Below are 9,516 nucleotides of genomic sequence, written 5' to 3'. Positions count from 1 at the left end.
AAAGGAATCTGTACACGTCTTATCGTACAGCCGCTATCACGCCGTGATAACTCTTTCGCGTCGCGATGGAACCCTATTTAATTCGAGTCAAATTCTGACTCTTTTCTATCGTTTACGATCGATTTTTCTATATAAATAGGGTATTTTCCCCCCGTTTTCAAATCACCAACAATCATATATTCTCTCTTTCTCTCTCTAAGCTAAAGATTATTTTTTCTCTCTCTTTCTAAGCCTAGCCTTTTCAAAATACACAATTCCTCATTCACGAGTCTCGAATTCACCTAGCCAAGCTCTAACTTGACTTAGATTTCGACGTGAAAGGTTGATAGTTCTGACGGTTTGGTCCCAAATTTAATTTCAATTATTATTATTATTATTGTTTGATTTAATATTTTCCTTGAAGTTACTAACGTGTGATTTGTTTTGATAGAAAGAGGTACGAGGCTTCAAAGTGAGTAATTTAATTGCTCTATTTCTTTAGAAATTATGCTTAGGTTGTTAGGATACCTTTATTGCTTTCTGGTATCATGTTAGGGATAAAGTTTTGATTTTTATTGTTTAGTGACATACACTACAAAAAAAAGGGGAATTAGCAACTAATATTTGCGACTACCCTAATATTCAGTCGCAAAAAAAAAATTTGCGACTGAAATAGACGGGTAGTCGTAAATTTTGCAACTAATTTTGCAGTAGTTGCTATGCGATCGCTAATTTGCGACTACAATTTGTGACTACCATAATATCCAGTCACAAATAATATTTTTGCAACTAAAAGAGATGGTAGTCACAAACTCTGCAACTACTTTTGTAGTAGTTGCTATATGGTCGCTAAAAATTTCTTCAAAAAAAAAAATAAAAAAAATATGGTCGCTAAATTTGCAACGCTCTTATAATTTTTGCGACTAAAACAATAGTTGCAGGGATTCTCAATTTATTTACCATTTTTGTAATTTAAAATTTGCAACTAATATTGCGACTAATCTTGTAGTCGCTACCACTTATTTATGATAATTTTTTAAAAAAATAATAGGTCAAATAAAAATTGACCAAAATCTTTGTAACTGACAACATTAAACCGCCCGCTACTACCAAAACAAGCAAAAGATTTTTTTTATATGTTTTTCTTCTTTGGCACTGAACAAATTATTGACCCCCTTTTTCTCAGCTTTGCTCTCCTCCATTTTCGCTCAACTGGGCTTCTCCATGCTTTCCTCCATTTTAGCTCAAATTTTATGGTGAAGAAGAACCCGCCTTCCATTGTCGGAAACGAAAACGAAAAAGGAGAGCATGGAGAAGCCCAGTTTTGTGCTGCACTCGATTGAAGTCGCTCGTCCAATGAATCCTCTGCTCTCCTCTCCGTTGAAGCCGTACTCTGAATTCTCCATCGTAGTGGCTTTTTAGCCTTTTGTTCTCCATTGATTGAATCAAGTATATATTTTTTTTCTTTATTTTCTTTTTAATCATCGACTATCATTTTCATTATCTAGGGTTTTCTATTAATTTAATTTTCAATAGGGTTAATTTTGGGTTCAAATTAACTCAAGTTTGGTTGTTAATTTGGTTGCAGAACCCTTTAATTTTAGGGAGAAACTATAAACTTTTTAATTCTTAATTCTTCGTATGAATTAAAATCACATGGATGTTCACTTGTGTGCTGACTAATTATTATTGCAATTTTATATCATAGTTGGTTTTGCATACTGCTACTTATACTAATCAGGTTCAATTGAAAATTTTGAGTGGAACTTAGGGTTATTATGGTTTTATTCATCTTCAATTCGTAAGGTACTCCCTAATTTATTTATGCTTTCTATTTTTATTTCTTGTTTTTCAAGCTTTTATGATTTTGCCTTTTGGATATTCTCTTCCTTTTTGGTTGTGATTTCAATGTTTTTAATTGGCTTCATTGTTAAATTTTGCTTCTGCTTTTAATTTTCTAAATAGGAAATTTGAATGTAAATGAATTATAAATTATATTGCTTGTGTCTTTACTATCAATCTAAATCGATACTATCATCTTTTTAATTAGTTTTTCCATCTTATCGAAGTTCTGGTTTCTTGGAGTTAATACTTTTAATTAGTTAAAAGCTAGATAGATTGGTGGGATTTCGAAATAGGCGGTGCTACTTTGAAATTTATGAACTGGGATTTTGAAATTGGTCGTGCTATTTTTGACAGGCTCTAATAATTTGCTTATTGATCTTCAATTTAAGGTTTGTTTCTCATTAAAATTGAAGTTGAATTTTGCGATTGATGTATTGGGATTTTTACTCATGCTTTTTATTAGTGAGATTGTGTTGTTTGAATTGGTTTTGTCATGATTGGGTTCAATTATATGTCCTTAATTGAAGCTTCTTTGGATTACTTTTGTGAACAGCGTACCTATGTATAGATTTGATCAGTTTCTGAATATTTAGTTCTGATAATTTTGGTGGTTAAGTTGATAATACAGGTACTCGAATGGTAGAATCTTTTTATGCTTGGTTTTTAAAATTTTAATAGAAAAATTAGCCCCTGGAATTTTTTTGTTGTCAAATAACCATTAAGTATTTTGAACTGTATTGTTTATTTGCTCAAAACTGATTCTATGCATGTCGATTTTTGAATTTCTTGAAGTTCTCCCATTTATGGATATGGTTGGTACTACCATATGGAAGCTGAAACAATAGACTCATAGAAGTATTAAGATGATTCCTACAAATATCATCTCCAACAGAAGGTTCTAATTTTTATCCCCTTGATAAAGTCAGGACTTTAATATTTGATATGTTTACTAGTCTGTGACTTTGCTTCTTGTGCTACCAATGTTTTTAAGAGTGTGTTGAGTATCAATGTTGGAGTTTAGATATTCAGGTGTTTTATTTTTCTTATCTCAATTACATTTCAAGTTTTACATCCTTAGTGCCTTACGCTTGACATTGCTTTTGTTATTTGACATACAATTTGCTGAAAGAGCTGATTATGTTACATAGATGGACATGGATATATAGATGGAATTACTTAGATATAATTCAACCAATTGAAACTATCTGCAACATTTTAGGTTCTTGCAACTTTTATAAAAGCTGGTGCCTCTAGAGAGCATGAAAAAGTTGAGGGGTCTAAGTTTCTTGATCGGTTAACTTTCTATTTATATTTTGATAATTTTGATTGGTTAATTATAAGATCCTTAGTTATTTAACCAAGGGTCTAAGTTTTTTTATACCAATTCTTTAATTCCGCTAGTAAAAAAAAAATAGACCCTACAAACTAAGTAAAAATAAGTTAAGACCTAAAAAAAATTCTTATGAAAAAGTTTGACTCCATTTGTTGTGTTTACTCTCTGGGGGTACATTGTAATTATTACAAATGTAAACACATAATGTTAGGCATCAATATATAGGGTAAATTCTATACATTAAATAAAATTTGTAAGTTGGCCAGAAAAATGTCACAATCCACGTTTCAGGTGATGTTTTGAGCTACTAGATTAAAAGTTCCCTTATTTTTGCTAGCTAAATCCGTAATGTGCTACTACTTTTTGCTATGTTATGTTGTTATTGTTGTCATTGTACATTAGTTGCTACTGCCCCCTCTTCTGTTTCTCCTCCCTTCTGCTATTCCCTCCTTCTACTGCCCCCTGCTGGTAGTTCCCCCTACTGCCTAATGTTTGCTATTTGTTGTCACTCTCTACTGTTGTTACCACTGCTGTCACATTGTCATGTGACATGACGCTATTCTGGTTGTTTATATGTGTACTATGTGCGTGGTTTAGAGGCAAATACCGCTATTAAAAGCATTTTGATTGCTATAAAAAGCATTTATTGTTGTTATGTTGCATTTTTTTAGTGCTAGCATCTTCTTCTAATTGAAGGCAAAGAAAAGGGATGGAGTTTTACCAACTGCTGCTGAAGTTTATGAGAGCACTCCTTTTTTCGATGTGGGCAGTGATGAAATTGAATTGATGGGTGAAAAGACTCATCAAGTCATGGTATGATTATACTTGTATATTTTGCTAAGATTACAAAAAAAGTTATGGTTGTTAATGTTTTGAGATATTATAGTTTGTTTATTTGTTTGTGTGATTGAGTTGGAGGATGAGAATAATTTGCCGGCGTTAATCAAATGATTAACGTGGTATGGCATGATGTGAATTGGAGTAGATTTTGATTCCATACCCTATTGGAGGGAATTGTTCGATTCACAAAGGAGACTACGCCGAAATTTTTACTAATAATTGTTTACATTAATATTATTATAAGTGTGGTATTTTTTTTTTAGTGCTTTAAGTCTTTTAAGTTTTAACAATTGAGACCATAGTTACTAATATGTATCTTAATATAGGGATAATATATGGAAAACTTGAGGAATATAAGAATAAAGATTTTGAGATAAAGCCCCGACAAAGTCTACTTGGAGGTTATAGGTGGGCAAAAAGAAAGGAAAAATTTGCAATTTAGGGAGTGCTACACAAATGTACTACAAGTACGATCCTACTTCTCACCCTACTGCATCATCTACACTCTTATGATTTCTCATCTAAGCTCTCAAGTTGAAGAATTAAAGATGGCGGAAGAAAACCAACTAATCCTTAATTTTTTTAGGCATATTTGTATATCGTCATTAGTTCTTATTGAATTAGTTTTATTTATGTGGGAGGTGATTTTTGAAACAATTAGTCATATGGTTTAAAATATTGTTTTTTAATACATTGATACAAAATTGATGATATTTTGGATATTTGAATAAAGTTAACATTATGGTTATTTGAATTGATGCGTGGGTACCTTTTTTTATTGATATTGGTCGTCGCTTGAATTATGGTCTCCAAATATTGATAGTTAGTTGCAAAAATTTAGCGACTGCATATTTGTTTTAGAGACTGATTGGTTAGTTGCAAAATAATTGGTCTCAGTAGTCGCTAATCCATCGCAAAAAATTAGTCTCTGTAGTCGTAAAAGTTTGGTCTCGTATGTAGTCGCTAATCCGTCGCGAAAAAATTAGTCTCAATAGTCACAAATTCGTCGCAAAAAAATTAGTCTCCGTAGTCGCAAAAGTTTGGTCTTGTAGTCGTTAATTTGTCGCAAAAGTAGTCTTAAAACATTGGTCTCCGTAGTCGCTAATTCGTCGCAAATATTTTACGACGGACGATGATTTAGTTGCAAAAATTTGAAAGTTAGTCGCTAAATGGCAGTTGCTAAGTCGTTGCAAATCCGTCGCTAAATTTGCGACTGTTCAAAAATTAGTCGCAAAAATGGATTTGCGACGGAGCTTTGGCAACTAACCAAAGCAGTTGCAAATCCGTCGCAAAGTCATTTTTGCGACTGATTTGCGACTACTTTGGCCGTCGCTAATTCCCCTTTTTCTTGTAGTAATGTTAGGATTTGTTATTAATCATGTTAGTATCATGCCTAGGATCTTGCTAATATTATGCTTTGAGATTATTATTTTGATGATGATGATTTGTTGTTTCAATATTATTATGTTGCTTGATATATTATTGTTGTTGCTTGATCATGCCCTCTCTTGCAGGTTTAAAGGGAATTTGTACTTTAAATCATGCTTAATAAGATAATTAATAATTTTGTTTAGGCTAATATGATTTTAATTCAAGTGATCGCCAATAATAGATTTATTTGTGCATTAATAATCAACCAACATAGATTAAACAGGTTTAGGGTTAATATATTGATTTTATGTTAATAGAAAAGCGCACATGAATATGAGAAGAACAAAGTAGAGGCCTATTTAGGGTAGGTTCAATCTCTTTTAGATTGGATTTGTACCATCATCCCCGAATATCCAGTCATGGTTCAAGACCACTATGGAGTTAGCGATCTCTATGATCGTGAAGGGGTGTAACCTTTGCCTCGTGAACGGTTTACAAGTTCCTATAAACTTGTTGGCAACTCTTTTACTCTAGCTTCGTTCCCTTTTGGACGCCACCATGCTTAAGTATATGAAGTGGGGCTCAAAGTTGGGTGTTTGAAATATTCCCCGGTGGTGGTGGCGGCGAGTGGCGCTGGTTATGTGGTGGTCTGATGTGGGTGGTACTGGCGGTGGTGGAGTAGTGGTGGTCTGATGTTGGGGTTAGGGTTAGTTAGGGGTTGTTGGTGGTGATACGCGGTGCTGGTGGTGGTGCGACATATTTTTTTTTAATTTCATTAAAGCAATTTCCGACGGAATTTCCGTCGATAATTTCCGACAAAATTGTGTCCGTCAGAACTTTCTGACGGACTTTTCCGGTGCCGAAAAACCTCTTCCGACGAAAGAATTCCGTGGGAAAAGTGTTTCCGACGGTATTTCTTTCGGAAGAAGACGTTTTTCCTATAAAAAATTTTCCGACAACCACAAGCTTCAGGGTGACAGAAATTCTGTTGGAAACGGGTTTTCCGTCGGATTTCAGGGTGTTTTCGACTGAATTTTTCCGTCAAAAATGAGCTATTTTCTAGTGGTCTCTTTATATCATCTCTAAAGCTGGTTTGTTGGGTTCTAAACCTGTTGGCTTCCCAATTGAACAAAACCACAAACTTGGCTTAGCTAATGGTGAAGTACTTTCTTATCTTGAAACCTATCGAAGACTTATGGGCATGTTGATTTAACTAGCAATCACACGACTAGTTTTGGCTTACTCGTTTCATGTCTTATCTCAGTTTAATTATGCAAGAACCAAGAACCGAGCACTGGGAAGCAGCCTTAAGGGTTGTGCGATATTTGAAAGGCACTCGTTCAGGGATATAACCCTATAGGGTTGGTGTGATTCTGATTAGGTCGTGTGTCCTATAACCCGTAGATCTTTGAGGGGATGGTTAGTTTTTCTTGGTCATTCCTCTATTTCAAGGAAAACCAAGAAACAAAATACAGTTTTTTGTTCTTCAACAAAAGCAGAATATCGCCCCATGGCTGCTATAACTTGTGAACTGAAATGGTTGAAAGGTCTCTTACTAAGTTTGGGTGTGCATCATCCAAAGGCAATTAAAATCTTCTGTGATAGTCAATCTGCTCTTCATATTGCAAAGAATCTAGTTTTCCATGAACGAACAAAACACATAGAACTTAATTGTCATTTCGTTCGTGATTCTAAAAATTAAGGATGGTTTGATTGATCCCTCTTATGTTCCTACGCATGCACAACTAGCCAATGTGTTCACTAAGGCTCTCGGCAAATTCAGTTTGATAATTTACTTTACAAGTTGGGCATCTTCATTCCCTATGCTCTAACTTGAGGAGAAGTGTTAGGATAATTAGAGATATTTTTTAGGAGATGTTGTTTCCTTAATTTTAGGATTGATCGGGTATTGATATTATTATGTATATCTTTTGATTTGATCATATCTTTTTAAAATATTGTAGGAAATATTTCAAGTATCCCACACTTGAGCCTCACTTTGATCATATACTTAAGCATGGTGGTGTCCAAAGGGAAGAAAGCTAGAGTAAAAGAGTCGCCAATAAGTTTTATGAACTTGTAAACCGTTCACAGGGTGAAGGTTACACCCCTTCACGATCCATGAGATCGCTAACTCCATAGTGGTCTGGAACCATGACTGGATATTCGGGGATGAAGGTACAAATCCAACCTAAAAGAGATTGAACCTGCCCTAAAAATAGGCCTCTACTTCATTCTTCTCGTATTCATGTGCGCTTTCTGACAAACATACACTCAATAGATTAACCCTAAACTTGTTTAATCTATGTCGGTTGAATTTAATGCACAAGCAAATCTATTATTGGCGATCACTTGAATTATAATCATATTAACCTAAACAAGATTATTAATTATCTTATTAAGCATGATTACAAGTACAAATTCCCTTTAATCCTGCGAGAGAGGGCGTGATCAAGCAATAAAAATAATAATATCAAGCAACATAAAATAATCATCATCTTAATAATCTCATTAAAGCATAATATTAGCAAGATCCTAGGCATGATACTTACAAGATTAATAACAAATCCTAATATATCACTAAACATAAAAGATCAAATCTTTATCCCTAACATGATACTAACATGATAGAAGAAATAGGAAGCATAATAGAAACATGCATGATATTAAAAATAGTAATTATTACCCTAAACATGATACTAGGAATCAAAACAATCAAATTAAAGCATGATTTCTATATCAAAATAATAACAATTAAATTACTTACTTGGATGCTTTGTATCTCTTTCTAATAACAAAATACATGCGTTAGTAACTTCAAGGAAAATAATAAATCAAACAATTAAATTGAATAATTGAAATAGGGATTTGGGATCAAACCCTCAGAAATTATCAACCTTTCACGTCTAGGGCGAAGGCAACTTTGAACTTGGTTAGGTGTGTCTCGAACTAATGTATGCAGTATGGTGTTTGTGAAATAGCTAGTTTAGAAAGATAGAGAGAGAAAGAATAAGCTATTGCTTAATAGAGAAAATTAGAGAATTCTGGGTGATTTGAAAACGGAGGTCTAGGACCCTATTTATAAGAAAACAGTCCGAAAACCGATAGAAAGAGTAAGAATTCGAATCGGAATAAAATTGGTTCTATCGTCTTGCGACAATTAAAAGGTAAAACGCGCTTTGTACGGAATCCTTTTCCTAATATAATTAAGTAATTAGAATTCGCGTTAAACAATTTTAAGATCAGATTTATCATAAAACACTTATTTTATTCCAAATAACACTCTTTAAAATAATAATTATCAATCCTAATTCTATTAGAATTTAAAAGAACCTTCTAGATATTCTAAAAGACTAAAATAAATCCTAACAACTTTTGGAATAATAATTAATAGACCCTCCTCTAGATCATTGGGCCACATATAAAATTCATTTCGAGCCCAATTTAGTATTTTGACCACAACTTCCTCATTATTCATCGGAATTGGACTTATAATATATCGTTGGAAACCTCTTTTCCAGCCCGATCCAACTACACTATTATTGGACCCTTATCATGGACCAAACTAAATTGGGCTGGCTATTTTCATAAATAGAGTATAAAAAGAAATATTTTCAAAAATAGAAAGAGAGATATTTTAATAAAAACAACCGTATCACTAGACTTTTTACACTTTCACTTCGTTCAATAATCAAATGACGTGAAAGGTATTCATCACTGGGTTTGGTTTTGGGAAGACACATTTGGGTGTCTACAAATATCTTGTATTTTTAGTGCACCTCCAATGGCAAGCTAATTGTCAAATTAGTTCGCCATGCCACATAAACTTTTATACTAATTGTCATTATAGCTAATTTGAACTAGCTATTAGCTTGCTTTTAAAATGACCTCAATTACTAGTAGCTTCTTTTTATTTTTATTTTATTTTATTTTATTTTGGCAAGTATTTTTTTAAAGCAAATTAGCTTTTTAATTAAATGAAGGGCAAACTTTTGAGCCTTTATTAAATTCTACAAAAGAAACATGGTAGCCAGATATGAACATAACTGACCAAATAAAATGACATTAGTATGCAGGTTATGCATATCTGTTCTATGATTCATAATGATACGCATTTACTCGATGAATCCCGGACTCCTTAATTAATT

At 33.3% G+C, this 9,516-nt stretch overlaps 1 long non-coding RNA gene across 1 annotated transcript; it reads left to right on the top strand.

Moving 5' to 3' along the window:
- The first annotated feature begins 1,807 nt into the window (after positions 1-1,807).
- Positions 1,808-4,653, top strand: LOC145564037 (uncharacterized). Its single transcript, XR_014094724.1, has 3 exons — positions 1,808-2,719; positions 3,829-3,970; positions 4,324-4,653. It is a non-coding gene; the product is annotated as an uncharacterized LOC145564037 (long non-coding RNA).
- The last annotated feature ends 4,863 nt before the right edge of the window (positions 4,654-9,516 follow it).

The sequence above is a fragment of the Chenopodium album genome, chromosome 10 (assembly GCF_948465745.1).
Source record: "Chenopodium album chromosome 10, dcCheAlbu1.1, whole genome shotgun sequence".
NCBI classification, from domain to species: domain Eukaryota; kingdom Viridiplantae; phylum Streptophyta; class Magnoliopsida; order Caryophyllales; family Amaranthaceae; genus Chenopodium; species Chenopodium album.
The sequence above is the reverse complement of the archived record's forward strand: the minus strand, read 5'-3'. Positions and strand labels throughout refer to the sequence as shown.